The following is an 8456-nucleotide window of genomic DNA, read 5'->3' as shown; positions in this document are numbered from 1 at the left end:
CCCCCCCCCCCCCCACTGTCAGCTAACTCGATCACCCCCTTAACTCATAAAAAGACTTTTCTATTTATTACGTGAGTTGTGTCAAAGATTGTTGTTGGTGTCCATTCTGCGCGATGGTCAATCTGGATATTCGGAGTTGTGAGAAATTATTCCTTTATTCCATTCATGACAAGACAATGTGTTTTTCCAGATCGCATAGACTGTATTTGATGACATCTGAGATGGCACAGTTAATTTGGCAGTGAAAAAGAGAGTTCAAAATGGATTTGGAAACTATCCCGCAAATATCGTCGAAAGAAAAGATTTTAAATAAGGACGTCAACAAGTCCGAGGTCAAATTTCGGTGATATCTCGACAATAATCTCATGGAAATCAGACCTAATGGAAAATTTAGACTCATCCGGTCTTCAAAGTACAGTGCCACTTCGCCAGCGGGGATTTTCATTAGATAAATTGAATGAACGTTTTTCCTTTCCTTCCGTAAGGATAGAAGTGGCCGCTTCAATTGCCGTGATATAATCATTTGAATACACTCCTCATTGAATTTAGTTCTACCCTGTAACTTTGTCACTTGAGTAATAATTTTCTAAAGAAACAAGTTCGTGTTTCTGAGGTGAGTCAACTCCTCTAGGTTGCAATCAAGCCCAGCTGGCATAGGCACCGGTTCCCCCTTGGCCCCAGGCACGTCGTCATACAACATACGGAAAATAAAGGCTCCCTTGAAGCTCTTCAATGGAAGAGACCAGAAAAAAAAGTGGAGGGAAACAGTACGGGATGGGAGAAAGGAGAACACTGGCCCCAGAGGTATTATGCAAGCAACACCCCATCGAGAAAACTAATCCCTCTTGCTGGTAAGACGATCCTCGGAGAGTTGTCTCCATTTGGCTTCTTTCTTTGTTCTTCACGTTACTGGGTTTTATGTCACAACCCTAAACATGTCAACGATGAGGGGCTGATATTGGTGACTTCATGCGAGTTTATTAATTCTGTTCTGGGCAACTGATGAGTGATTTTGGAAATTTGAGGGGGGAGTTTGGAAGCCGTTTATCGTTGGGAGAATTGATTTCGAAATCTTGAAAGTTTGAGAGCAGTATCTTCCTGTGGAGAAATCTGGAGGTGGAAACTGAAGAAAATCCTGGTCATATTGAGACCTTGCATCTGTAGTTTACCATACGGTTGAAATAGCATTCAATTTCAAATTCTTATTCTGTTCCACTTTATCCGAAATCCGAGCGAGGTCGACTTGTGGCTCAGGAGCGAATGGAAATCAATGTGGTATACTTTCTCAAGGGTTTTTGGGTTGTATGCACAGTAAAACTGTAGTGCATGACATCCGACTTTGTCCCTGTTTCCCATTCGGATCTAACAAAAGTATAGAGGTCTTTGGTAATGCACATGTGCATAGTCAATGGATACCAAGAATGGGAAGGTGAAGGGAGAAAGCCGAAGTAATCAAAGATACCATGTATGTGCAGGACTTACTATTTTTGGGCGGTACGAGGGACGGGATGAGAACATGACATAGGAAGGGTGGAATACCCCAATCCTGTGTTAGTGATATCTGACAAGGAGTGTCAGGTGATGATGAAAAACGCATGAATTACCATTGAATTGAGCAGGACCCATTGATCAAATTTGTACAGAATGATATTCAGGAATGTGCAGTGGAGAAGCATTCATAGGTTTTGACAGAGTTCATGGCTTGAGTTATTCAAAGGACTAATATTTATGATCGTCATGACTAGAGTGATAAAACGAGACAACTTCGAAGAATTGATGCACACCATTTTGCAAATAATCACAAAATTGCTCAGCCTATCGAGTTTTCTAATTTAATGATTTCTCTTAAAATTATTCATTGCTAAGATAATTTAACGACCAACAATATGATTTTCACTAGGCTGGCGGTCCAGAGAATTATTCGATAAACATAGTTGATTAAATGGTTTAGAGACAAGGTCCGTTAACAAATTTCTCATAAATGTCTCTCTGCAAAGATATTCGCGAGAGAGAATGAATGTTTGTTCTGTTTATACCCCCTCTTAAATTACAAAATGAATAAATTCTACCTGTAGACAACAAAACTTGAATGACGATTGAAGGACAAACCCCCAGTATTTAACCACCTCAAATTTCATTTCGCTCATTCAATAGTTCTCCGGTTTAGTTCTACCAAAGATACATTCTTTCTGTCTGCTCTTAGGGCTGTTGATGCCCTGAAATTGGGAGACAGACAATTGGAAACGTTTTGGTGAAAACGGGAATTATAGAAACCCGGGAATGACTACATAGGCCACACTATACTTTAGGGTCATTCTGGAAGTGGATTCAGTTTTTATTGCTAGCAAGCATTAGTAGAAACATTCTCTCAATGTCTTTCTGCTTTTTTTTGGACAATTATTTAGAAATTACAGGGATATTTTGACTGCAGTTCGCCCTAAAACCTCTTGGCGATTTTGATGATCGTTTGGAAGTCGTTAGATGTCGTTGCATTTTCAGCTGTGCTGCATTGGCAAAAATAGTGCGACACTTAATACATGTAATTCTCCTCTCTCCATCGTAAAACAACGAACAAATATACCTTTAGATCTAGTAAATTGACAGATGAATATATACTAAATTGCCCATCGATTTGGAAGTGAAATCCTGCGTTTTTAGGTTTCGAATGGAAGCATCTGTAGGAAGTGTCTGTAAATACGTAGACATGTATGAGAAAAATTGGATAAAAATTATCTATAAAATATATCGCGCACACTTTACTACAGAAAAGTAATCGTATAGCGAAATGCCAATTCAATTAAAAAAATACTTTTTTGAGGATATCTTACCATTTGTTCGGTAAAAAAACACATCTTGTATTGTAAAATTTCTCACACCGGTAGGGTATTTTTTCCGGCAACTAAGTAAAGAACATGGAGATGGACGAAAGTGAAATTTTACTATACCAGGTTCGATGAAAAATAATTGTCCTTACACAAAAATTTCTACACTTATGTGAATGATTATGTAATATCAATTAATTATTCACGTTCGCAAGAAATTTTTTGGTGGGATGCAGAGCAAATTTTACAGTTTCGGCAGAAATTATCCTCACTGTTGCGTAAATTTTCCCCAGCCAGCGAAGAAAAATTCACTATTTGTCTTTTTTTTGTACTTTTACCCCGATATAGAGTGACAAACACCTTAACATGGATTTCGCTCTACGATTACTTGTTTAGTAATTTTTCTCCAACTTTATTCTCCGTGTATTTATACAATTGACATACACCTGACTCAGTGACAATCTTGATAAAGAAGATTCAATTGTAGGATTTTTTGTTTTTCCCCAGATTTAATCCGTTTGAAAAATTCAATCATTTTTATGCGAACGCTTTACAATGATAGTCAAAAGGATCTCTGACCTTTTTTTCAGCTCTATGCAGCCAATTGCAGAGGAATGGATATTTTTCAGACAACTGACGTTTCTCTCGTTTTCAATCGAAGGCGCAATTACGCAGAGCCTGTCATAGCCGTTCAATATTCGCACTAGGGCATGAAAACGTAAAAAGGGAGTGGGATAGATGGCGGAGGATAAAACGGGTTCTATTCTTCAACAGACAGCATTCATTCGAAGACATTCAATTACCGGATTCTGCTCGATATTCAGTTTTGATTAAAAAATTTACACTGAGGGAATTGATCAATTTCTAATAGGAGCAGTGCGCATGCCAATGGGAGTTGCATGAATATTTAGAATTAATAGTTTCATGCAAAAATTTGCCAGATATTCTATTATAGTCTTCATGTTCGGCAACTGTCGTTTATGTTGTCTATGGAAATCAACCATTATTCTGTCACTATATTTTGGAATTAGTTTCAATCAAAATATCGATAAAAATGGTTGGAATACGCGTTGATGTTGGTAAATGAAAAATTAAAGAAAAATGATTCAGAGATCTCTCTTCCAGATAGCTCCAAAAAGTTAGCCGACCAGGGTCGTTGGATCGGGTCGGTGAAAAACTAAAAAATATGTGCTGTTTGTGTGCTTTTTCGACGAAAATTTAATTTTTGAGTTTGGGCCATTTATCTAGCAGACCAATGTCATCAGATTGACATAATTTTCATACTAGCGTGGAGTACTAATTACGTGCTAATTTTCTGCGCAAAAATTAATCGATTTTTCCCGAATTTTCCGCGCATTTCCCAAGACTTCACAAATGGTCTAGTGACGATAGATAAATGGGCGGTCCCACAGACCCAAGGATCTGCAAAAGGCTTCGATGAATCATGTGCTTTGATTTAAGGCCCAGTAGGAATTTTTTGCACCATCATCTAACGACCTGAGTTTCACTGATCAATAAGACCCAATCCAAGATGGCACCCGTGGGTCCCAGGATGAGTCAATAGCATCGATGAATCATGTGCTTTCATTTAAGGCCAGTAGGAATCACGAATTTCATTCGATGCGTCATTCGATATGTCATCATATACCATTTTTCCACGATTATAACATGCCAAGGTAATGCCCCCTGTTAGCAATTTCAGCTGGGCGATACAGCAATTACAGGTTTGTCGAAGTCGAGCTCCCTGTAAGGTTATAATGCCTTCATTGCAAATATAGAAGACAACTAGGAAACAACGTATATTTAGAGACAGCACTGCATGAGCATTAACGTGCCCTCAGACTGAAGACATTCAATTACAAAGCCAGTCTGTATTCGATTAAAGCACCCCACGACTACTAACACTCCACACGGAACAAATGAACCATCGCAACCCTCAACTTAAAACTTGTTGCTGTTTCACTGAATTTACCATGCATTGCATGTACTTTGAACATGTACACAAAGTACAGTCGTTAGAAGGAAATTTCTGGTGATAATGATTTGACAGAAATATAATATTACTGAGTACGTGGCATATTTGGGCTCGAGGCAATCGGTCAAACATTGGGCCTACATTGTCCCCGATATCTCCAATAATCGGTGGCGGGCTTCGGTCGATGATCTACCCAACTTCGGAGCATTACCTCATGCCATTAAGGATGTTTAGCCAAAACGCACAATGTTCACCATAATTTTGATATTGTCTCATATCCATATTGTCCAGATTCATATCTGAGTCACACGTTAGTAATAATCTTAATCTTTCCATCTTTCATTTCCTAGTGAGAAATTAATTTCTGGAAATCACTTCTTGTAACATTACATGTTGCATGGCTTAGACACTCATTTGCTTTAGACTATGGAGAATTTATCGCCGACGAGAACTTCGACTGAATTTAGAATTCTTCTAAAAAAAACTGACCCAAAATGTCATATCTTCATGGTTCATGACATCATTTTCAGGTAAAATTAGAAGATTGTCAAAATCAACGATTACAAATCATCCATTTGCAAGTAAAAATAAAATAACAACTATTATTGGCAAAATGAATGTGGTCACCAATTTTCATCCATTTTTATTCTAGACGCTGAGAAATTATTTTCCACATTGAAAAATAAGTTTTCCCCATATCTTAAGGATTAAGAGACGATGAAGGCTGTAATGAATGGAATGAGGAATTCCTCTTGATATCGAATAAACCCCACAAAGAAATTGACCGCAGCATTGTTAATGCCGGAAAAAGACCTGGTTGAGTTGACGACCAACCTTCTCATACTGTTGCCCTCCAGCTGATGCCATCGATACCCCTAGGATGTGTGTCACCTCTGCCAAGCGCAGAACCACTCTGCAAGTTGACAAGAGAGAGGAAACTGAGGAAACTGTTGAGGACAGTAATGGTATGACAACCGCCGAAGAAGATCGTATAGCAGTCAATACCTCAACCATCTGAATTTGCGAATGCTGATGTGTTAATTACGGGGAATCTGCAACCATACTTGAACTTGATACTGCTTGGAGATTCGGAATGATTATGAAGAACAGAGAGATTTACAGGGATGGCATTTGCCTACGCTAACAACCAGTATTTCCCCGTAATAAGTCATATATCAAATAACTCGCTGGTGCGTCATTGAAGCAAGTATTTCTATAGGTCAACAATAGATAGTGGAATGAAACTTGAAAAAACAGAAAAAATAGAACCATCTGAATGGGACCTGCCATCTACAGGCCAACACTATTGATATAATATTTTTTGTTGCATTTATTGGATGATGAATAGTGACAATAGTTAAATATAACGATGTATTGGAGAAGCAAAATCTCGACAACACAAAAATCTTTCGTGTCATAAAACGCCCCTTTCATGATTCTCAACGAATGGATTCTTAATGAACGATGACTGCAAGAATATTTCAACATTTGAGTTCTCAAACATCTTTTCTTGGTTTATTACTTAGTCATGGCTGTTGGATAAAAAGATGTTTCTTCTGTATATTGAGAGAATTTTTCGTTGAACTGTTGTTATGACAAGAATAAAAGATGGATTGTATTATGGATTTTACCATTATATTCATGGTTGTAGGGGGCTTTAATTGTTATATTCCGTTTTGTTATCTTCCTCTTTCATTTTCTCATTTAATTGGTCGGTGTTTTTAGTTGGAATTTTGTGCTTTCATCATGATAAGCGGCTCATACTTATGTATTTTCCTCTCACTCAGGTGGAGGAGGGAGTGTTTTATATGTTTTTCCCCCATTGCGATGTATTTCTTTCAGAATCAGTTGAAGATATTCCTTTGCAATCTTTATGGGATTCATAAGGTTCTTATGTTCTTATAATGGGTATTGAGGACATTTATGAAATGAAAATGAGACATGGTTGAGCCATTAAGTTGGAATATGAAACACTGCTCTTTTGACCCTTGAGGTTAAAACGGCTCTTATCGCAGCCTAATCTGAAAACTCGTTCAACTTACAAGCCGGGCACGTTGAAGTTTCAAAGTTTGGTAGAGGATACAATATCTATTTTTGTTGATCTAAGAATTTGTTCATTTCTGACTTGCTGCCTACTTTGGACAGTGTTCCAGAGTCAATCGATTTGATCGCTGTTGATAAAATTCGACTAATAGATCGACTGTGCTAAGATAAGTATATCAAATATCGGGAGTTATGAGGGAATCTCTGATCAGCTTGTTATTGCAAGGAATGCACTTAAAAATCGAAAAATCGACTGATGCAAAATAAAGCCCGAAGAATTTCCTTTTATCATTTCTCTATATATCGACAATTTAGTTTTCACATTGAAAATTTCGTCCTTTAAATGTCTCGGGAAAAAGGGACCAAAGAAGGTCGTTTCGTAATTAGTGGTTTTGAAAATTCGTTTTTTTCAATATCTTGCAGTATTCCTATCGGAAATGCCAATGATTTTCCAACCTATTAATTTCACAGCCCGAGATAATATTGCTGGTAGGATTTTGGTTATTCTCCCGATGATAATATTCATACAGGTAATTCTCGAGAAATTTCTACAATTGAATAGACTATTTACACGCAAACCGGTCAGCTGGTTAACTCTCGGGAAACCATATTGTACCAAGGGGATAGTAAGCATAACTAGAGAACATCTGTTTCGACCTAAAACTTTTGAGCAATTTTTAATTAATAATCGTTACAGTGGTCAAACAATACTGATGGATGTCTCTACTATTTTCAAATGGGGTGAAATTTGTACCTGGAAGCTTTCTTTATAAAATCCTATCAGCTTAATTGACTTTCAGAAAGGCGCAACAAGTATTTACCCAAAAGCCTTCCTACTGAGTAAAGGGTTTTAGTATTAGGGGAAAACTTGTAGAGTGTTTTGTTGGGTTGAAACTATGGGTCGCCTCCCAGTAAACTGGTTAGATGTCAAATCATGGCAAACCACACTTCACAGCTTGCTACCACTACTGTGTTATTTCAAACTGCAAGTTTTAGTATAACCTAACAATGACGGAGTCGACTTAGTCATTCGCAATAAAGGGATTCTACCTATTTAATGCACGTAAATGTATTAAAAGGGGGGAACAGCTGTAGAGCACAACTGTTCGAATTTACAATAACTAACAATCAATACGTTGATAAATATTTTGTATTCTTTTTATTAAAATGTTGATAGCGATGAAAGGAAAATAATTCAATTGAACCTTATTTGTGCGCAAACTTTTCAATGACTCAACATTGTTTGGTAACACTTTTTCCTAGCATTAGGTCTCCCATTTTAGTCTACCCTTCATTTTAACCCCTACAATTCAATTGTACTAGTACTTATGCGTAAGTCTGGCACACTTGCATGGAGTTTAACTGTGGGCGTTACACCGCAAATTCATTCCCACCAAATGAATTAACATCGTGCTCTTTCTCGGTGTAATCTACTTAGTTCCTATATGGTCTTATGTGGCTTGCTGCAGTCAGGCAAATTTCCGATTCGATTTTTTCCTTGGCATCTCTCTTTTTGTTCACTAGTTTTCGACATATTTGAAAAACTATTTTTCAAATGTGCAACTGCCCAGAACGAGCAAAGTGTATAGGTTCCATGTCAAATCAATCAATCCCTG

The sequence above is a fragment of the Diachasma alloeum genome, unplaced genomic scaffold (assembly GCF_001412515.2).
Source record: "Diachasma alloeum isolate Michigan unplaced genomic scaffold, Dall2.0 Dall_scaffold_00198, whole genome shotgun sequence".
NCBI lineage: Eukaryota > Metazoa > Arthropoda > Insecta > Hymenoptera > Braconidae > Diachasma > Diachasma alloeum.
The sequence above is the reverse complement of the archived record's forward strand: the minus strand, read 5'-3'. Positions refer to the sequence as shown.